This window comes from Dipodomys merriami, unplaced genomic scaffold (assembly GCF_024711535.1).
Source record: "Dipodomys merriami isolate MVZ:Mamm:240054 unplaced genomic scaffold, mDipMer1.0.p SCAF_17, whole genome shotgun sequence".
NCBI lineage: Eukaryota > Metazoa > Chordata > Mammalia > Rodentia > Heteromyidae > Dipodomys > Dipodomys merriami.
Window position 1 is genome coordinate 7796196 of NW_027203048.1, and position 23300 is coordinate 7819495.

The following is a 23300-nucleotide window of genomic DNA, read 5'->3' on the forward strand; positions in this document are numbered from 1 at the left end:
AGATAAATGAGCTTGTCAGGAGACACCTCCTCCAGGAGGTCCTCCAGTGGAACAGCAGAAAATCAAAGGCAGTTTTTCCCCCCCAGAAAGTGAGAGAAGGTCTAAAGACCTGACATAGCTAGTTAAAAGTTGTGATGGTTTTCCGTGCTATAACACTCCCTGTTTCTGAAACCCAGTTGCACCTGTTCTTTTGTATACCAAAAATCTGAAGTAATCTTTTAATGTAGCCTTAATGACATTAAAATACGTGGAAACTGTGAATTGTAGTGGCATGAGAATTTTTTTCCCCCAGAAGAAAAATTTTAATTACTGAGTGGCAGCATAGTAATTGAGACTGAATAACCAGTTACTTGACTATGTTTAAAGGGGAAGCTTTTATATGGAGTTAGAGGCATAGCCCAGGTGGTAGAGCACCAGCCAATGAACAGAAGTGCAGATATTATTGAAATTAAGTCTTGGTCTTGGACAAAATAGAAAGGAATCTTTCTCTTAAGGTGCTATAGCTTATTAGGAATTGATAGAACATTTTTGAAGCACAAAATCTATGCATATAACATTACTTATTTTATCTTTCTGTTCACATAAAATCGGAGAGATGAAATAAGTCTGGATGCTGTGGAGACTGAAATGTAATAGGTAAGAATAAGCCTGATGGGGGGTCTCCTACCTTTTCTCATCAGTCAGTCTGTGGAAGCATCAAAATGCTGACTACTTTGAAGATGATCTTAGATATGGCATAGCTATGTGATCTACACAGTGCATAGTCAAGTGATTTGACGCTATTATGAGAAAAACAAACATAGTAATGAGAATAACTTATACTGTTATATGGGAATCTGATCATGAGATACAGAGGAGCCACATTTTGAGAGGTTGAATTGGGAGTCTTTATTAGAAAGCTGATGACGTTGGGCAGACACATGTCCCCCCCCCAAAAAAAAAACAAAAACTTGTAGCTTCGAATGTACTTAATACTGTTAGAAAATTGAGCCATGGGGGCAGTAAAGAAAGAATAGAGAAACAGTCTCAACACAAGATCAACTCTAATGGAGAATTGAAGAGGGATGCTTTAGTAACCTGAGGAGAGGGAGTCAGGAGACAGGAGAGACACAAGGCATGGTGCAATGATGGCTGAGGTGGTGGGTCAGGGTCACAGGGAGCTCAAGAGTTCAGAGAGCCTCAAGAGTTCATGGTACTGGTCTGGCAGGTCCAGGAACATACTGTCCAAGTCCCTGCCTCTGCTTCAAGGAATTCAGGCAAGCCTATCACTTGAGGGTGGGGGTGGGATTTTACCTCTAAGAGTTTTCAGAAAATCCTTATCAGCCACTAAGATGCCAGTTAGACCTGCTATCCATATTTAGATACTACTTATTGCTATGTATCAGGCACTGAGATAAAGTACTTTCTTGATTTACTTTTGAAACAGTCTCCCTATGTTGGCCTGGGACTTCGCGTTCAAGCAATTGAGCTGCTTCTAGTAGCTAGGACTACTAGAAGGGAACCACTCTAACCACTTGGAAAAATCAAACGAATGTAACCTAAATCAGCATTTGAACAGCTGATTAAGTCGCTGCTTATTTAGACAGCTGGAATAAGGTTCCGACTAGCTCTGTGCTAGTTTTACTGTGTTAAATGCCACCCACAGTGTACTCCGTTGGTTAAGACAAAAGCCTGGCCCAATATCTTTATCCCCCTTGCTGTACCTTTCTCAACCAATATAGACCATTGATTCTAATTCCTAAATATTTCCCGAGCAAGTATTTCTCAAGTGCATATATGCATCTTTATCCCTAGTGTCCCACTTGTAATTCAAGACAGTAAATGATCTTCTAACTTTCTGGTACTTTTTTTATCTCCTTATCATTCCTAGCCCTGGGCTTTGAGTTCAGGGACTGGGTGCTGTCCCTTAACTTCTTTTGCTCAAGTCTGGCTCTCTACTACATGAGCCATACTTCTGGTTAAGTGGAGATATGAGTCTCAGGGACTTTCCTGCCTGGGTTGGCTTCAAACTGGGATCCTCAGATCTGTCTTCTAAATAGGAAGGATTATATTGGTACCTCACTTCCTGTTGGTTTCATTATATAACTATGATCCTAAAAAAAATTAGGGAGGGGGTAACACGTTCGACAAGAAATGTACTCACTACCTTACTTGTAACTATAACCCCTCTGTACAGCACCTTGACAATAATTTTTTTTTAAAAAGATAAAAGGAAAAAAATTAAAACCCCCAACCAGGTATTTAAACCCTTCAAGGAAAATTATTAACATGTTTATCACAACTGGCAGTTTTCATCCTTTGTGGAGATATAACTTTTGATCTGATTTTTTTTCTTTAAACCTAAACATTTCTTTAAGTGTACCTCCATTGGATATGATTTTTCTCATCTTTTTTTTTGGTCTAAATTCTTTAAAGTTTTTTTTTTTTTTTTTTTGTCGGTCGTGGGGCTTGAACTCTGGGCCTGGGCGCTGTCCTTCAGCTCTTCAGCTCAAGGCGAGCGCTCTACCACTTGAGCTACAGCGCCACTTCCGGTTTTCTGATAGTTTATTGGAGATAGGAGTCTCACAGTCTCTCCTGCCCGGGCTGGCTTTGAACCGCGATCCTCAGATCTCAGCCTCCTGAGTAGCTAGGATTACAGGCGTGAGCCACCAGCGCCCGGCCTTCTTTAAAGTTTTTTAAGATAGGGTCTCTCTCTCTTTCTCTCTCTCTCTCTTTCTAACCTAGTCTGTCCTGGAACTGTCAGTCCATGATCTTTCTCCTTTGGCCTCCTTGACCAGTAATCTAAAAACATTTCTACCTTGATTTGTAAGTGTAGTTTTATTATGTATATAAATTTAGTATATTAGCATTTTTTCTCACTTGAATAGTTTCTAATAAGTCTATTGTCATGCTTTTGATTTACTGTATTTATTTACTTATATAATTTATGTGTAGTGGTGTTTGAACTCAGGACCCTGTGTTTTTGATAGGCAGGCCCTCTATTGCTGAGCCATGTTTCCAGTCCCCCCCCCCCCCCCCCCACTGGTTATTTTTGAGACAGACTCTTCCTTTCTGCCCAGAGTCATGATGGTAGTGTGATCTGCTTAGTTTAGACGTTTTTTGTTTTTGTTTTTGTTTTTTTTTGGTTGGTTGTAGAGCTTGAACTCTGGGCCTGGGCGCTGTCCTTCAGCTCTTCAGCTCACGGCTAGTGCTATACCACTTGAGCCACAGTGCCACTTCTGGTTTTCTGGTGGTTTATTGGAGATCAGAGTCTCATGGCCTTTCCTGCTGGCTGGCTTTGAATTGTGATCCTTAGATCTCAGCCTCCTGAGTAGCTGGGATTACAGGTACATGCTCCACTGTATTGCAGCTGTTGGTTAAGAAGGAATCTCTGAAACTTTTTTGCCTGGCCTGGTCTTAATCCACAATCCTCCTGATGTCAACCTCCCAAGGATCTAAGATTACAGGTATAAATCATTGATGCTGGCTGTTTTTCCATATTTAATGGGTTCCCTTTCTACCCCAACATTCTCCCCACACCCAGCAGCTTTTTTAACTTTTTAGTTTTGGTGGTACCAGGATTTGAAGTTGGGGGCCTCCTGCTTGCTTCATAGACTACCATTTGAATCACATTCTCAGCCACTTTAGCTTTTAGGTTATTTTTCAAGTAGAGTCTCATGTTTTTTTCTTCATGCATTTCCCACATGTATGGAATTTCAAGCCACATTACCACCCCTGTCATATTGCTTGAGATGGTTTCTCATTAATTTTTTGCCTCATTTGGCCTCAAACAGTGATTTTTCCTATCGCTGCTTCCTGAGTAGCTGGGATCATCAGCATGAGCTCATGCTGATAATCACTTAGTCACTCACTGGCTTTCAAGTATTTGATTATGATATTTCTTGGTGTAGCTTGAACCCTGGGTCTCCAGCTCTCACTTGGCTTTTTCACTCATGGCTGGGACTCTGCCACTTGAGCTATACTTCCTAAGTCCACCATTTTGCTAGTTAATTGAAGGTAGAATCTTGAAGTCCTTTCTGCCCAAACTGGCTTCAAACCTTGATTCTTTAAGTCTCAGCCTTCTGAGTAGCTAGGATTATTGGCACAAGCCACAAGCATAAGGCATGATTAATGGTTTTGATAGCAATTAAATTTTTTTTTTCCCGCTGGGGAAGAAAATTGGGACACTATAGGCTCCCAAGTTCTTTTTTTTGGTCCAGTCGTGGGGCCTGAACTCTGGGCTTAGGTGCTGTCCCTCAGCTCTTCAGCTCAAGGCTAGCGCTCTACCACTTGAGCCACAGCGCCACTTCCGGCTTTTTTCTTTTTGCTTATGTGGTGCTGAGGAATCAAACCCAGGGCCTCATGCATGCAAGGCAAGAGCTCTACCACTGAGCCACCTTCCCAGCCCAATTGCAACACTATAAAATGGAGGCACACAGCACTAGATGCTATTGGGAACAAGATTGTTAAGCTTGAAGCTAGGTAGCAACACTATCTTTCAAAAATACTTTTTCATCATTTCTTAATATATTTTTTTGGTTACCTTTCCTAGGTTTTGGTATTACAACTAGACTGGCTTGTTTGTGCATCAATATAAATCACTAGTATTCACTATTTTTTGTTTGGAAATCCGATGCTGGAGATTGAATTTAGGACCTTAACTAGCCATGCAAGCATGCCACCAGTTAAACCACATCCCTATCCAGTATAAAGTTCTTATTCCTTTTCTTCTGTTTTCTTTTTTCTTGTGCTGGTGACTGACCTCATTGTGCTAGGAAAATACTCTGCCATTTTAGCTATACCCTAGCCCCAAATCACCTTGCTTTTTAATTTTTTTTTCCAACAGTACAGTACTGGAATTTGAACTCTGGGCAGGCACTCTACCATTTGAGCCTCACACCGACTACTTCATTTTACACTTCATTTTGGATATCTTCTATTCCTGTTACCTGTCTAGCTTGCTATTAATCTTATCCAATATAGTTTTTATTTTTAGAAATTCCATTTGGCCCTTAAAAAAAATCTTACTCTTCTCTCTTTAACACTGTCATGCTCTACTTTCTTGAGCATATTTATAGTAGCTCTTTTAACATTTGTATCTGTCATGTTCTCCATGTCCCTATCAGTCTGTATGTTTCTGTCTATTGATTTACTATTTCTCCTTGTTATAGGTGGTTTTCCTTTTTGCTTTCTTTCACTCTTTCTCCCTTCCTGTCTGCCTGCCTGCCTGCCTGCCTGCCTGCCTGCCTGCCTGCCTGCCTGCCTGCCTGCCTGCCTGCCTGCCTGCCTCCCTTCCTTCTTTCCTTCCTTCCTTCCTTCCTTCCTTCCTTCCTTCCTTCCTTCCTTCCTTCCTTCCTTCCTTCCTTCCTTCCTTCCTTCCTTCCTTCCTTCCTTCCTTCCTTCCTTCCTTCCTTCCCTCCCTCCCTCCCTCTTTCTTTTCTTTTCTTTCTGTTTTGTATTCGAGATTGAACCCAAGACCTTGCTTTTGTTTGACAACTGCTCTAAATATTTCCCTCTTCATTTATGTGTTTGTACATTTTGATCAGAAGTCAGAGATTGTGAATGTATTACTTACTGCTGGGTTTTGTTGTATTCCTTTAAATAAATTCAGTCTGAGTTTTTGTATAGTTTTTTTTTTTTTTAGATCAATTTGGTGTTTTTAGACTTACCTTAATCAAATTTTGTTAGGTTTGGTCTAAGTATTTAGCAACCTTTTTAGCCTAGAGCCTATGCAGAAGTTTCTTCTGAGAACTTTATGCGCTGTCTCTTTTCACAGAGAATACAAATTCTTTATAGCTTTACATAGGAATCTTTTGACCTCTTTTCCTAAACTCAGGTAGTTTTCTTTCCCATTTAACAAACCAGTACTCAGCTTTATTCCCCCTCCTCCTTTATCTCAGAATCCCACTCCTGTTTTGACTCTGGTCCAGGATGTGAATATTGTTTTTCATCTGTTTTATTTAGGTTTTTTTTATTATCTAATGTGAGGATAAATCTGATCCTTGCTACTTCATTTCATCATGGCTGTTGAACTCAGGGCCTCATATTTGCTAGGCAGGCATGTTACTACTTGAGTCACACCTACAACCATTTTTACTCCTGGTCTGATCTGGATTATGATTTTTTTCCCTCCAGTTCTGGGGCTTGGGCACTGGCTCTGAGTTTCTTCTGATCAGGGCTAGTGCTCTACCACTTGAACCACAGTGCCACTTCTGGTCTTTAAGAGCCCCCCAGACTTTCCTGTCGGGGCTAGCTCCAAACCCTGATGCTCAGATCTCAGCCCTCTCAGTAGTTAGGATTACAGGTCTGAGCCACCGGTGCCCAGCTGTGATTCTTTTTATTCTTTCCAAGAGGCTGGGATGTCAGGTACAAACCACTAGAGACCAGCTTTCATGGATGAAATGAGGTCTGAAAAACTTTTTGCCCCAGTGTCAAGGAACTGTGATCCCCTGATCTCTGCCTTGAAAGTAGCTAGAAGAATTACAAGTGTGAGCCAGCACTATACCTGGCTTATTTGTGGAACTATATATTACCTTTTCCACCTTCTTTTTCTGTAGATTGAAATGTAGGACTTAATAAAAGACTCATATTTTGTTACCTGTTTGTCCTTGCTATCTTCTACTGAGAAATGAATGAGTAAATAAATTAGCAACTGAAAAAATGTGTATTTCCTAAAATTATTAATCATTATATATGCCATTGATTTAATTTTTTTTTTTTTTGGGTCCAGTCGTGGGGCCTGAACTCTGGGCCTGGGCGCTGTCCCTCAGCTCTTCAGCTCAAGGCTAGCGCTCTACCACTGTGAGCCACAGCGCCACTTCCGGCTTTTTTCTTTTTGCTTATGTGGTGCTGAGGAATCGAACCCAGGGCCTTATGCATGCAAGGCAAGCACTCTACCACTGAGCCACCTTCCCAGCCCGATTTAATATATTTTTAAGAAACAAGAAACATTCTAAGTTTTTATTTTAAAAACTTAAAAGATTTACTGACATTTAGTCCTTTTTCACATCTGAAATAACTGCCTTTCCTTACCTTTCTTAGTCTCTTTTTGCATTTTGATTGTCAGTATACTTTTGAGTCATATGGAAAATATTTGGAATTTAACTAATTTTTTGGCTAAACTCATAGTTTCAATTTTTCTATAGATAAACTGTGCATTAAATTATTTCATTTTTGAGTCAGCTGGAAACTTTTGACAGATTGGTATCCAAGCACTTGGGTGATAGTACTTTATGAAATGCAAATTGGCTACATCAATGTCTTCCAGCTCTAATAATTCTGTGATCTATTTTGAGAGAGTGTGCAATTTCTATTGCCTTTAGTTGCACTTGCTTGGCTTGCAGCAGACAATGTTTGCATCACAATAGCTTTTCATTTCAATGCTTTATCATGGTTCAATCTTTTTACAAATTTTTTCAAATTTAACTTAAAATTCAACTGCATATGAGTTTACCTAGGCAGTTAGGTCACCTCTGGTCATAGCTAAACATAACTTCTGAGAAAAGATTTTCCCAAAGATTTACACATGTTCAGGTGGTGCTGTACATCATAACACAATCATTAACTTAGTATTGGTAGATTTTTAAAATTTTTATTTTTTAATTATTATAAAGATGATATACAGAGGGGTTACAGTTACATAAGTCAGATAATGATTACATTTCTTTTTGGAAAATGTCACTCCTTCCTTCATTCTCTCCCAGTTTTTCATTCCCATCTTCATCCATAAGTTGTATAGTTAATTTTCCATGTAGTATTTAGTGAGTACCACTGCTGCATTTGTTCATCCTTTGTTTCCTCCATTTTGTGACCACCCCTACTTTTACCCTCCCCCAAACAGATAAACGGACAAACAAGACAAAAAGAAAAAAAAAGAACAATCAACAACAAAAAGAAAAATCTTGGTTTTTCTTTTCCTGGAGTTCATGTCAAGATGGTAGATTTAGAACTCTAAAATATGTCAGGAAAAAAAGTGTCTGTAGAATTAAAAAAGAAAAATTTACGAATTTAATATACAATAAGCAAGTATAAAATCAGTCAGTGATCAGTCTGAATGATCAGATAATCAGATGATTAGAAAATCTACTGTTAACAGAATGACTGTATTCCTAGCTACTCAGGAGGCTGAGAGCAGAAGAATCTAGTTCAGAGCCAGCTGGGGCAGACAAAACAGATAGGTCTCTAATAAACCACCCAAAAGGTATAAGTACAAGTGTAGAGTAGCAAGCAGCCTTGTATGAAAAAACTAAGCAAGAACATGAGGCCCTGAGTTCTACTGGCATGCACACAAAAAAATGTAGTGTTGAGCCTATCTATATCCAAATGTTATAATTAACCTTGTAAAACAGAAATTGAGCAGGAAGAAGAAAGAAAGATACAGTTAAAAAAAACAAGTGATTGTTAAAAATGTGGTACATTTATGTGAAGAAAACTAACACATACAAAATAAAACCTGGGGCTGGGAAGGTGGCTCAGTGGTAGAGTGCTTGCCTTGCATGCATGAGGCCCTGGGTTTGATTCCTCAGCACCACATAAGCAGAAAAAGCCAGAAGTGGAGCTGTTGCTCAAGTGGTGAGCGCTAGCCTTGAGCTGAAGAGCTGAGGGACAGCGCCTAGGCCCAGAGTTCAGGCCCCACAACTGACCAAAAAAAAAAAAAAAAAGAAGGTGACATAGAATAAAGAGATGGGGCTGTGAAGGTGGCTCTGTGGTAGAGCGCTTGCCTTGCATACTCAAGGCCCTGGGTTCGATTCCTCAGCACCACATAAGAAAAAAGCCTGAAGTGGCGCTGTGGCTCAAGTGGTAGAGCGCTAGCCTTGAGCTGAAGAGCTGAGGGACAGCGCCCAGGCCCAGAGTTCAGGCTCCACGACCGGACCCAAAAAAAAAAAAAAAAAAAAGAATAAAGAGATAAAGGAAAGAGTTGAATTTCATTGGCAATTAAAACAATAGTAAATAAATTTTTTCATATTTATTGAGCAACCTATCATAAAGAAGTCCACATGGATCTAAGTACTCATGCACTGCATTTATAATTGGCAGATCATTTGGAAGTAATATGGTAGTGATATCTTAAAAGCCAGCTCTAGTGGCTCATGCCAGTAATGCTAGCTAAAAGCCAGCTCTAGTGGCTCATGCCAGTAATGCTAGCTACTCAGGGGGAAGGCTGAGATCTGAGGATTGAAGTTCCATACCAGCCAGGGAAGAAAGTCTGGGAGACTCTTATCTCCAATTAATGACAGAAAAAGCTGGAAGTGGAGCTGTGACTCAAGGGATGGAGCACTAGCCTTGAGCAAAAGAAGCTTAGAACAGCGCCCAGGCCCAGAGTTCAAGCCCTAGGACTGGCAGAAAGAAAGAAAGGAAGGAAAGGAAGGAAGGAAGAAAGGAAGGAAGGAAGGAAAGAAAGAAAAAGAAAGGAAGAAAGAAGGAAAGAAAGAAAAAGAGTTATAAACATACCCAAGGCCACTGATTTACTATATTTTTCTTAGAAAATGACCCTAAGTAAATAATTCAAGGAATAACAAAGCTATATTAGAACTATTTTTGAAACCAAAGTTTTAGACTTCAGATTCCAAACTTTCCCCTATGAACCAGTAGGGAGACATGGTAAAGAACAGAGAATTTTGACCTAACTATGTGCACTTCAGTCCATCTTCAGCTTTCTTTTGGATATAGACATGAGCTGTAGGTTTAAATAAACCAAGAACTTGGGAACAAGGGGAGAAGGAGGTATACATAGTGATTTGATAGTGCTCCTCACCCTTGTGGCCTTAATCTTTGTTCTCGGAGGTTCTAGAGAAGTTGTAATTATCACCATAATCACTTAAGTGGAGCAATCTTGTTGCTGTTGTCTGCATGTGGTCTGCCCGGAGATTTTGGCTGTTCTCTTCCTTTAGGGCAGTTTCCTCCATACTTCCTAGTAAACATTAGGTTGGTTTAGTCTTTCCCTTCCTGGAACCCAAGGTGACTGCAAAGTGACTACTGGAGGGAAAGACTCAGATCAAAGAACTTGGTTGCAAACTGGAGGCTAGGTCTATTTTTTATCCTCTCTAGTTAATTTATGAACCCAGGTAAGTAGCTAGTGCTATAAAGCAAAAGAAACTTAAGTGCTAATTACATGTCCACAACAGTATTACTTATAATAGTGAAAACTAAAGATATTTAGTTAGTCAACAGTGGAAAATTTGAGGTATTACAATAAATTATTACCAAATTAATTCCTGTCACTAACATTTAAGTTAACATTATATGTTAACTTATACTTAACATATAAGTATTAACATTACAGAGCATGGACTATATCTGTCTTCTCTACAGCAAAACATGAATAGATGGCCTATACTAGGTACTCAATAGTTACTAGCATTAGCCAGTTGACTAATGCTTGACCCCAGCTGCCACTCTGGTGCTTTAATTGTTTTTCATCTAGAGTCTTGCAGTTTTTCATAGGATTGTAGTATGACCATGGTCCACCAACCTCTACCTCTTGAATAGGTGGGGTACAGTGTATGCAACCATGCCAAGCTTAGCATTAGTTTTTGAAATGAGTAACTCAGTGGAATAATGCTGTTAGAAACAGCATTATGATGTACAAGTCATTAGGTCAAAAAATGAACTTTACAACCTTGGTGGTGGTGGTGGGGAAATGGATCCGGTGGAGGGAGGTGGGGGGAAGTATAGGAAGGGGGGATGGGAAGGGGAAACAAAGAGGAGGCAACAATACTTGATAAGAAATGTACTCATTATCTTCCTCTTGTAATTGTAACTCCTCTGTATGGTATTTTCACAATAAAAAAAAAGAAACAGCATTATATATTATATATATGTATATATATATATATATATATATATATATATATATTTTAAAGAATCTTTCTATATAAGAGCTAGGGATTGAGTTGATTGAAAGAACTTCCCGGAGGAATTTGAATTAAAGTTTGGACTTTTTTAGGATATAGAATTTCTTGGTAGGGTTAGGTAGATAAGTCAGCACTTCAAGAAGAATTGGTCTGAGGATTGGCCCACTGAAGACTAGAGGATAAGGTAGAAAATGAGGCACAGATCAGGAGGACAGGACCTTGAGTGGACTTGTAGTGCATGCTGATTTGTGGGATTTCTTCTGCTATGTACGAAATGATTGATGGTTTTTCAACAGAGATTAACACCGAAAGAGCTTTATAAGTCTGGAAGTTACCCTGACTGTGGTATATAAAATAGACAGGGAAATCTGGGTCATAAGTTGGAAATAGGCTAGAAACTGATATCAGAGTTCAATGGCAATACAAAGTTATGGTATTTCTCATCTTCAACTACGGGTAGGAATCTTGTTAGTTGCTTTTTTTTTTTTTTTTTTTTTGCAGATAGTGTCTTTATTCATTTTAAGAGGTAAATTTTGTTAGGAAAAGGAATAGTGTTATTAGAATATTAAATTTAAAAATATATATAACAAAAGATTTATTGAAATCTTATTTAAAATGATTTTCAAATATGTTGAGGGTTATAACAAAGCTTTCTTTAAAAGCATTTATTTAATTTGCCCTACAAGTATATGATTCTTAATTTTTGTCTTTTTAAAAAATCTTCACTGAAGAAGAGAACTATGTCAGCTATTTTGTCAAATATATTGTTTTGTCAAATATATTTTTGTTTTGTCAAATACATTGCTAGAATATACCTTTAAAGATTATAATCTTCTAATGAAGAATTGGATTTTTAAAATGATGAATTTCTTTTTTTGCACTTTCCAAAAACAAAGGTTTGTTATTTGTTTTTTCCCCTGGCTTTTTAACATGTTAGCAACATTTGGGCAGGGAAAGTTGACATTTATGAAGCAGTCTGTTATGCTGAATTAGGATCCTGAAATTTATTTGGAATAAACTAAGAAACCACTTTGTTAGCAACTCTTTCTTATTTTATTTTTTGTCGGTTGTGGGGCTTAAACTCGGCCTGAGCTGCTGTCCCTCAGCTCTTCAGCTTAAGGTAAGTGCTTTACCACTTGAGCCACAGCGCCACTTCCGTTTTTCTGGTGGACTTTCCTGCCCGAGCTGGCTTTGAACCGTGATCCTCAAATCTCAGCCTCCTGAGTAGTTAGAGTTACAGGTGTGAGCCACCCATGCCTGACTGTTAGCAACATTTGTGTAAAAGTAATTTATCATTGTTCATAAAATGGAAAACATTACAAATGATCTGTAGATAAGCATGTACAGATTCTTTAAAAAGTAAGGCATTTTTTCAAGCAGGTGCAGTGTTTTTGAGTACTGGTATTTAAATTCAAAATTAAAAATTTAAACAAAAGCTTTAGAATAAATAATGAATTTTTAATTGAATTCAGTTAAACTGTTTATAGCCTAGAAGAATAAACCCAGGTGCCTAACTAAATTATTTTTATTTTAAGGGTTCCATATTGAATTGAAAAGGACTATGCAGAGTAGGCAGTACTTTACTTGAATCCTAAGATTTAATAGTTATTCACTAGCATGAGTGTTTGTTCTGCATGCCAAATGCTGGGCTTGCATACATGCATAAGACATGATCTTTTCCTTAATAGTCTAGCAATTGTTTATAAACTGTATAATAAATATTGAGATAAAGGTAATCATAATATGCCATGAGAACATAGAGATTAATTTGGAAAAGGGACATGAGGAGAGAGAAGGTAGAGATTTGCAGACAAGAGAACATGAGTTGGAACTTGAGTGATGGATAAGAGCACACTCTGGAGAAAGGGAGAAAAGAATGTTCACAGATTGAGTACAGCATGCAGGAAGAAGGAGTTTCTTCTCATTAAATACATAACAATTAGGATTTTTAAAAAATATATAACTTTTATATATAAAAGCAAAAATTGTCTGAACTATGAAGAAGCACTTTGGGGATAATAGATGTGTCTGTGGTGGTAGCTATTTTAGGTGTTTTCATTTGTTAAAACTTACTAATCGGGGCTGGGAAGGTGGCTCAGTGGTAGAGCGCTTGCCTTGCATGCTCAAGGCCCTGGGTTCGATTCCTCAGCACCACATAAGCAAAAAGAAAAAAGCCAGAAGTGGCGCTGTGGCTCAAGTGGTAGAGTGCTAGCCTTGAGCTGAAGAGCTGAGGGACAGCGCCCCGGCCCAGAGTTCAGGCCCCACGACTGGACCCAAAAAAAAAAAAAAAAAAAAAAAAAAAAAACTTACTAATCTTAGCCAGGCTTCAGTAGCTCATGGCTATAATCCTAGCTACTCAAGCAGCTGAGATTTGAGGATCGCAGTTCCAAGCCAGCCCAGGTAGGAAAGTCTGTGAGAGTCTTATCTCCAGTTAACCACCAAAAAGCCAGAAGTGGAGCTGTGGCTCAAGTGGTAGAGTGCTAGCCTTGAGCACAAAAGCTCCAGGAGCACAAAAGCTCCAGGCCCTGAGTTCAAGCTCCAGGACTAGCACATATACACCAACTTATTGTTCTGGCAGATTTATTGCATATAAACTTTATCTCAGTAACATTGATGCAAAAATGGTCTATGGAATTATAGATCTTCTGAATTTCTATCTAGTATTTAATACATTGAGTCCCAGGGGAAGTTTTCAAAACTTACTTTGAAAATACCTATTTTCAAAACTACTTGTCTTAACACAAGGATAATCACATAAATCATATATCACAAAGCAAAATAAATAAGGGCTTTCATGTCAATGACATTTTATTTTATTTATTTATTTTGTTGGTCATGGGTCTTGAACTCTGGACCTGGGCACTGTCCCTAAACTCTTCAGCTCAAGGCAAGCACTCTACCACTTGAGTCACAGTGCCACTTCCAGTTTTCTGGTGGTTAATTGGAGATAAGAGTCTCATGGAGGGGCTAGGAAGGTGGCTCAGTGGTAGAGCACTTGCCTTGCATGCCTGAGGCCCTGGGTTTGATTCCTCAGTACCACATATGCAAAAAGAAAAAAGCCGGAAGTGGCGCTGTGGCTCAAGTGGTAGAGCGCTAGCCTTGAGCTGAAGAGCTGAGGGACAGCGGCACCCAGGCCCAGAGTTCAGGCCCCATGACCGGACCCCCCCCCCCCCCCCCCCCGCAGAAAAAGAGTCTCATGGATAGTATGATAAACAATTGCCTCTGAATTTCTGAATTCTGGTATGAAAAATTTTTTGTAAAATACCCTCAAATCACAAAGAACTTTGCAATGTATGCTTCAATTTTTCTATAAAATGAATAGGTTAAAAATGCAGAAAAAAAGTCTCATGGACTTTCCTGCCTGGGTTGGCTTTGAACCATGATCTCAGATCTCAGCCTCCTGAGTAGCTAGGATTACAGGCATGAGCCACTGGCGCCCAGCTGTCAGTGACATTTTAGTGGAGAAAAGAGATTAAAAAAAGAAGAAAAATGAAGTGATTAACTCAGAAATTGTTATGAAAAAATTAAAACACTGGGTACAACACTACTTATGTTAGGAAAGTCTCATTTTAGATAAGAAGGCCAGGTAAATCCCAACTGAGTCATTCACAGCTCCAGCCTGTTAATTATGTTGTTCAAATCAGACAGACATCAAAATCAGTCTAAAACTAAGATTAAGCTAGGCATGCTGGTGGTTCATGCCTATAATCCTACTCAGGAGGCTGAGAGCAGAGAATCACAGTTCAAAGCTAGCCTGCGCAGAAGTCTGGGAGACTCTTATCTCCAATTAACAAGCAAAATACCAGACTACAAGGTGTGGCTCAAGTGGTAAAATGCCAGTTTGGGACTTTGACTTTGGACTACCTCTGCCTCCCTTGTGGCCAAAAGATGTCTTGTATTTTCCCCACACATTTTGACAGAGCCTGAGTCCTCAGGTCTTCTTTTAATATTATGATCTTGTGATGACAAGAATAATTATAACTATGGATAATTTTATATTTCAATATATTTTTTAAAGTTTAACCCTTCTTTTTGTACTTTGTATCCCTACTTTTTGTTGATGTTGTTTTAACCCACAGACTTTTCTGCCTGGGCTGGCTTTGAACCTTGATATCTCAGCCTCCTGAGTAGCTAGGATCATAGGTATGAGCCACCAACACCATGCCAACCTCCCCCCCCCTTTTTTTTTATGTCCTAAATGAGATTCTAAGCCTGGTGCTGGTGGCTCACACCTGTAATCCTAGCTACTCAAGAGGCTGAGATATCAAGGCTCAAAGCCAGCCCAGGCAGGAAAGTCTGTGAGACTCCAATTAACCCCCAGAAAATCAGAAGTGGTGCTGGGGCTCAAAGTGGGAGAGTGCTAGCCTTGAGCAAAAGAGCTCAGGGAGAGTGCCCAGGCCCAAAGTTCAAGCCCTATGACCAATAAAAAAGAAACTAAATGAGATTCTATAATCAACTAACATATTACCTAATGTGTCAAGATAGTATTTTATTTTCTCAAGAGTTATCATTTTAAAATAATATTGTGTTTATATTTATTAAACGTACTCAAGAGTAGCTTAGATATTATATTGCTTATTTCTCAAAAGTAAATGGAAAAGTAAAGGAAATAAATGATATGTTAAAAATTTAAAAAGCATGGCCTGGGAAGGTGGCTTAGTGGTAGAGCGCTTGCCTTGCATGCCTGAGGCCCTGGGTTCGATTCCTCAGCACCACATAAGCAAAAAGAAAAAAGCCGGAAGTGGCGTTGTGGCTCAAGTGGTAGAACGCTAGCCTTGAGCTGACGAGCTGAGGGACAGCGGCGCCCAGGCCCAGAGTTCAGGCCCCATGACCAGACCCCCCCCCCAAAAAAAAATTTAAAAAGCTCACAAAATAAATATCTATTAGGACTAAGCTAAAAATTACACTTGTTTTAGTAAGGTAAAATATTGGATTAAAATGGATCACATACTGGATTATAAAGAACAATGACTGTTCTTTATAAACTGAAAGAAACTGAAGCAAATGTATAAATGCTAGAATTATTGTCGACAATTATTGATTTAAAATTAGGACAGGGCTGGGAAGGTGGCTCAGTGGTAGAGTGCTTACCTTGCATGCATGAGGCCCTGGGTTCGATTCCTCAGCACCACATAAGCAGAAAAAGCTGGAAGTGGTGCTGTGGCTCAAGTGGTAGAGCACTAACCTTGAGCTGAAGAGCTGAGGACAGTGCCCAGGCCCAGAGTTCAGGCCCATGACTGGCAAAATAAATAAATAAATAAAAATAAAATAAAATTAGGGACATATGTGTGTATTTTTATTATTATCAGGAAGTCTGTTCGGTCAAGCCTTATGAAATTGCTATTTTTTTCTGCATACAAAATGATAGAATATTGGCTGTTTTGTGTGGTTCAGCCTAATATTTTTTTCTCCCAGATTGATTACTTTCTTGACTCTGGCAAAATATATAGGATATCCTGGATGCTTAAGTATCTATTAAATGGTTCTTGGTTAGGTTTGTATTCAAAAGTTATAGGAAATATTAATTTGCAAAGAAACTAAAAATATAATTCTCTTTTTGTGAAAATAAATTTTCCTACAGAAGTAATTTTTTGTTTTGAAATATTTACTAGATGATAGATAGGTAAGGTCCAGCTCCATTTTGGACATGATTTTATTTTCCTTTAAAACAGCTTTATGTAGCTCATACAACAGAGAAATTAGTATTTGCCCTATGTTTAGTCTATGTTCTTTTTTATTTTTCCCAGTCTTTTTTGCAGTGAAGCTTAGGCTATGTTGTAGTTTATTGTCAAGGTGATGCCCAGAGGGGTTACAGTTACATAGTAAGGTAGTGAGTATATTTCTTGTCAAACATTGGTACCCCCGCCTTGTTTTACTCCCACTTTCCCTTCTCCCCAGTGCCTTCCCCCCAAGTTGTAAAGTTCATTTCTAACACGTTGTCTTGTAAATATCACTGTTGCATTGGTTTGCCCTTTGTCCTTCGTCTTACCATTTTGTTGTTCTTCTCTTCCCTAATTCAGATAAACGTATATACAATACACAGGGTACCAAAATCAAATACAGTGACAACAAGGGGTAAACCATAGGGAAAAAAAGGAAAAATGCATCCCGTGTCTATCCCATTCTGTCAGAAGGTAACTATCATTGAACATTTGGTATCTGTCCAGATATTTTTTGCATCTATTTTTAGATAAGTATGTACAGCTGGCTGTGGTGTTATATTCCTGTAATCCCAGCACCTGGGTAGCAGAAATAAGAGGATTGGAGATCAGAGCCAGCCTGAGATACAAACAAAATGTCTCAAAAACCACAAAAATAAGCCAGCCAGGTGCTGGTGGCTCACATCTGTAATCGTAGCTACTCAGGAAGCTGAGATTTGAGGATTGATCGTGGTTTGAAGCCAGCCAGGGCAGGAAAATCTGTGAGACTCTTATCTCTATTTAATCCCCCCTCCCCCCAATAAAGCAGGAATAGAGCTGTGGCTTAAGTAGTAGAGCACTAGCCTTTAGCAGAAAAGGCTCAGTGATAGCACCCAGGGCCTGACTGGCACAAGACAACAACAAAACCCAGAACAAAAATGATGACTATAACTGGGCCCTGGTGGCTCACGCCTGTAATCCTAGCTACTCAGGAGGCTGAGATCTGAGGATTGCAGTTCAAAGCCAGCCCGGGCAGGAGAGACCTTGAGACTCCTTTCTCCAATAAACCACCAGAAAACCGGAAGTGGCGCTGTTGCTCAAGTGGTAGAGCACTCGCCTTGAGCTGAAGAGCTGAGGGACAACGTTCAGGCCCAGAGTTCAAGCCCCACGACCGACCAAAAAAAAAAAAATGATGACTATATGCCCACATACATACATATACATATACACTCAACAAAAATATGCATTTGAACATATTTGTAGGAAATATATAGCATTGTATGAAGATTTTTATGTGAATAGTATGTAGCTTGACAATGTAATTTTATTTTCTTTTATAATGTATTTTTCAGTTGTTTCTCAGTTTCTGTATCTCATTTTGTACTACAAGTGTACCACATGAGAGTTTCTTTAGGATAAAGACAACTGGAATATGCATTTTAAATGTATTTTGTTGTGGAAAATTTCAAACGGAAGCCAAAGTAGACAATTAGAATAAATAACTCCTACTTAACTTCAACAATGATCTATTGGTAGCCAATTTTGTTTTTGTCTATATTCCTGCCCACTTCTACCCTCATGTTTTGAAACAAATTCAAACATCTTGTCAGTAGATCTGTATATATTTCATGTTGAATGTGGAAAAGATCTTTTTTTTAATTAGAAAGTCTTTTTTTTTTAATTAGGAAGAACATAATCACAGCAGTATTAAAAATTAATAGTGTTAGATGCTGGTGGCTCATGCCTATAATCCTAACTACTCAGGAGGCTGAGATGTGAGGATCACAGTTCAAAGCCAGCCCAGCCAGGAAAGTCCGTGAGACTGTTATCTCCAATAAACCACTCAGAAAACCAGAAGTGGTGCTATGGCTCCAGTGGTAAAGCACTAGCCCTGAGCTGAAGAGCCGAGGGACAACACCTAGGCCCAGAGTTCAAGCCCCATTACCAAACAACAACAACAAAAAATTTAACAGTAATTTGTTACCACTAAGTGTTATATGAAGAGCTTTTTTTTTGAGATTGGGTCTTACTTTGTAGCTCAGCCAGGCCATGAAGTGGTAATCCTTCTGCTTCAGCCTCAGTGCTAGAATTACAGGTATGTACTACCATGCCTGCCTTAAAAATAAAGCATGTTTTTACTACTGTTTTTGTTGGAATTAGAATTTACCTCACCCCCTCCATCATGCTACCTCAGCCCATTCTCCTCCTCAAAACCACTCCAGTAGGCATTGTTTTATTTTCCTCATTCTCCTTACCAACCCTCTTCTCTTGTGTTGCTACTCACTTCTTCAGAGGCTGCCCTACTTTCCTGTCATTCATTTCATTTTTGTCTGAACATTAATTATACCAAAGGTTTCTCTATGGCATATCTGATGCTCACACCTTATATTTTGTTCAGAATAACCCTCTCTATTAAGCTTTCTCTTTCCCTGCTCCCACAATTTCTTATTGACTGTGGCTTTCTCAAAGATTCTTATGTTGTCTTTTCTTTTCTTTTTTTGGCGTTCATGGGGCTTGAACTCTGGGCCTGAATGCTGTCCCTCAGCTCTTTAGCTCAAGGCTGCCATGCTACCACTTGAGCCACTGTGCCACTTCCTGTTTTCTGAGTGGTTTATTGGAGATAAGAGTCTCACAGACTTTCCTATCCGAGCTGGCTTTGAACTGCAATCCTCAAATCTCAGCCTCCTGAGTAGCTAGAATTATAGGCGTAAGCCACCGGTGCCTAGCCTACCCTCAATCTTTTGTTTTCCTTCTAATCCTCCCAGTCCTGTTCTATGGAGTCCTGTTCTCTGTGTGTGTGTGTGTGTGTGTGTGTGTGTGTGTGTGTGTGTGTGTGTGTGTGTGTGTGTGTGTGTGTGTGTGTGTGTGTGTGTGTGTGTGTGTGTGTGTGTGCCTATTTATGTAAATAGGCATATATATATGTATGTATCCATGAATGTGTGTATGTGTGTGTGTGTCTTTTAATTTTTTTTTTTTTTTGTAGGTTGTGGGGCTTGTATTCAGGGGGCCTGGGCACTGTCTCTGAACTTCTTTGTGCTCAAGACTAGCTCTCTAGCACTTGAGCCACACTGCCACTTCTGGTTTTTGAGTGGCTAATTGATTGGAGATAAGTCTCACAGGACTTTTCTGCCCAGGTTGGCTTTGAACCATGATCCTCAGATCTCAGACTCCCAAGTAGCTAGGATTATAGTCATGAGTTACCAGCGCCCAGCTGTATATGTCTTTTTTTTTTTTTTGGATGGTTGTGGGTCTTGAACTTGGGCCTGGGTGCTGTCCCTCAGCTCTTCATCTCAAGGCTAGTGCTCTACCATTTGAGCCACAACGCCACCTCCAACTTTTTCTGCTTATGTGGTGCTGAGGAATCGAACCCAGGGCCTCATGCATGCCAGACAAGTACTCTACCTCTGAGCTACCTTCCCAGCCTCTGTATATGTCTTTTAAGTCTAACCTCCACATGTGAATGCAAGCATACAGTATTTGTGTCTTTGACCTTGACTTATCTCATTCAGAAGGATCTTCTCCAGTCTCATCCATTTCTTTGCAAATAACTGTATTTCTTTGTCTTTCTGTCTTTCTTTTGTGCTTGTCCTGGGGCTTGAACTCAGAGTCTGGGTGCTTTCCATGAACTTCTTTTACTCAAGGCTAGTGCTCTACTACTTGAGCCACAGCACCACTTTTTGCTTTTTCTGAGTAGTTTATTAGAGAGTCTCATGGACGGGGCTGGGAAGGTGGCTCAGTGATAGAGTGCTTGCCTTGCATATGCATGAGGCCCTGAGTTTGATTCCTCAGCACCACATAAGCAGAAAAAAGCCGGAAGTGACACTGTGGCTCAAGTGGTAGAGTGCTAGCCTTGAGCTGAAGAGCTCAGGGATAGCGCGCAGGCCCAGAGTTCAGGCCCCATGACCGACAAAAGACAAAAAAAAAAAAGTCCCATGGACTTTTCTGCCAGGACTGACTTTGAACTGCGATCCTCAAATCTCCAGACTCCTGAGTAGCTAGGATTACAGGAATTAGCCACCAGCTCCTGGCTTCATTATTTCTTTACTTTTTTCTTCTTCTTTCTTTCCTTCCTTCCTTCCTTCCTTCCTTCCTTCCTTCCTTCCTTCCTTCCTTCCTTCCTTCCTTCCTTCCTTCTTTCTTTCTTTCTTTCTTCCTTTCTTTCTTCCTTTCTTCCTTTCTTCCTTCTTTTCCTTCCTTCCTTTCTTTCTCTTTCTTCCTTTCTTCCTCTTTCTTTCTTTCTTCCTTCCTTTCTTCCTTCCTTCTTTCTTTCTTTCTTTCTTTCTTTCTTTCTTTCTTTCTTTCTTTCTTTCTTTCTTTCTTTCTTCCTTCCTTCCTTTCTTACTTTCTTTCTTTCTTTCTTTCTTTCTTTCTTCCTTTCTTTCTTCCTTTCTTTCTGTCATAGGGCTTGAACTCTGGGCCTGGGCGCTGTCCCTCAGCTCTTCAGCTTAAGGCTAGTGCTTTACCACTTGAATCTCAGCACCCCTTCTGGTTTTCTGAGTGGTTTATTGGAGATAAGAGTCTCACGGACTTTCCTGCTTGGGCTGGCTTTGAACTGTGATCCTCAGATCTCAGCCTCCTGAGTAGCTAGGATTACAGGGGTGAGCCACTGGTGCCCAGCCCATTATTTCATTTTTATATGTGGCTATTTAATATTCCCTGGTACATGTATACATGGGCACGTCCACATACACATACATTTGCACACACACTATATTTTCTTTATCCAGTCATCCTTGGCTGACTCTACTGTTTGGCTCCATATGGGTATGCAGGTACCTTTCTTGAGTATTGATTTATACTCCATCTGGCATATGCCCCAGAGTGGTTATGGCAGACTCATAAGGTAGATTGATTTTTTAGCTTTTGGAGGAACCTCCATACTGATTTCCATAGTGTTTGCACTAATTTATATTCCTACCAGCAATACATGAGGATTCTCCCCCACCCCCCAGTTCTTGTCAGCATTTGTTGTTTTTCTGACAACCATTCTAACAAGACGAGATGGAATGATTTGCATTTCTTTTATGACTAAGGAGATTGAATATTTCTTTTTGCATCAATTAGTCTTTTGTATTTCTTCTAAGAACTGTCTGATTTGTTTGCCCACTTATTAATTGGAGTAATTGTTCTTTGGCTATTTAGAATTTTTTTAGCTCTTTATATAGTCTGGCTATTAATTTTTTATCCATTAAATAGTTGTCGAAGATTTTCTCTCATTTTATGGTTTGTTTCTTGGTTCTGGCAATTGTATCTTTTGCTGTGCAGAAACTTTAATTTGTTGTGGTCCCACTTGTTCATTCTTCTTATTTTCTGGGTGATTTGTGGAGTTCCATTCAGAAAAAAATTACCTGTACCTGAATCTCCCAGTGTTTCCTCTGTGTTTTCCTATAGTAGATTTGAATTTTTATATCTTTTTTTGAGTTTTTAAGAAATCTAGTCCGAGTTGATTTTTGTACAAGGTAAGAGGTAAGGTCCAGTTTCAGTCTTCTGCATGTAGAGAACCAGATAACTGTCTTTTCTCCAGTGTTTGTTTTTTGCTCTTTTGTCAAAATTTCTCAGTATTTGTTTTTTGTTCTTTTGTCAAAATTGCTATTGTTGTACTTCTGTGGTTTTATTCGTGGATCTTCAATTCTGTTTCATTGGTCTTTGGATCTATTTTTGTGCCTTTGCCAAGCTGTTTTGATATAGTTTGAATTCAGTGTTGTGATACTGAACTCCCATTTCCTGTGCTGTGTGTGAGCAGCAAATATTCCTTTTTTTTTTTTTTTAAAGCAAATATTTCTTGTCTCCATTTCTCCCTATGTTATCCTGTTTTACTGAAGTAAGTCCATGCTAAAATTTCCACTTTGTGAGACTTGGAGAGTCTCATCTGAGAAGCATCATCTTACAGGCATGGGCCATCACGCCTGGCTTCTGTAAATGTTCAGTTGGTTATAAAGCTTGATGAGATTCAGGTTTGAGTTTTTTCTTGTCAGGATTTATTTCATAGAACGTGTTTAACTCTCAGTATTGTTTGTATTCTTTTTATTTGTAGTTGTTCATTTTATTCATTTTTCATCTTTGATCTTTTATTATTGTGGTATTGCTGAGAATTGAACAAAGGGAGATATGCTTGCAAGGCAGGACTCTACCATGGGAGCCACACCTCTAGTGAAGACTCTTTTTCTGAGACAATGAAGTGCTTCTCCTGATTGGATCTCAAAAACCTGTGGTTTTGTGTAAGAACTATGATGCTTTAGAGATCCCTCATACATCATCTGTAGCACCTCCAGCATTGCTTTTTATCTTCAGAATTGCTTTTGCTCCTCTTGGTCCTTATGCTTCCATATGAATTTTTGGATTGTGTTTCTTACTTCTATGAAAAATGATATTGGGACTTTGGCGGAGATTGCATTGAATTTGTACACTGCTTTTTTTTTTTTTTTAATCATACTAATTCTGCCCTTCAATAAGCATGAAGGTCTTTCCAACTTGGTGTCTCCATCAGTCTCTTTCTTCAAGGTTTTCTTGTTTTCATTGAAGTGTCTTTTATACCCTTCCTAACTAGTACCTAGGCATTTTGTTGGTTGATTGGTTGGTTGGTTGGTCAGTCACGGTGCTTGAACTCCGGGACTGGGTGCGGTCCCTCAGCTCTTCAGCTCAAGACAGGCACTCTTACCACTTGAGCCACAGCACCACTTCCGGTTTTATGGTGGTTAATTGGAAGTAAGAGTCTCATGGACTACTTTCCTGCCAGGGCTGGCTTTGAACTGCCATCCTCTGATCTTAGCCTCCTCTGTAGCTAAGATTACAGTCATGAGCCACTGGCACCCAGCCTACGCATTGTTTT

General features: G+C 39.4%; 1 protein-coding gene across 7 annotated transcripts in view; it reads left to right on the forward strand.

Annotated features, from left to right (window-relative positions):
- The window catches only part of Ncoa1 (nuclear receptor coactivator 1), a 216795-nt gene that overhangs the window by 67332 nt on the left and 126163 nt on the right, over nt 1-23300 (forward strand). The window contains exon 1 of one of the 7 annotated variants that reach the window (XM_070025128.1): nt 594-636. The exons of the other annotated variants lie outside the window; for them this stretch is intronic. The gene's annotated coding sequence lies outside the window, so the exon portion shown is untranslated. Of the gene's footprint in view, nt 1-593; nt 637-23300 lie in introns of those variants that run through there. 7 annotated transcript variants of the gene reach the window in all.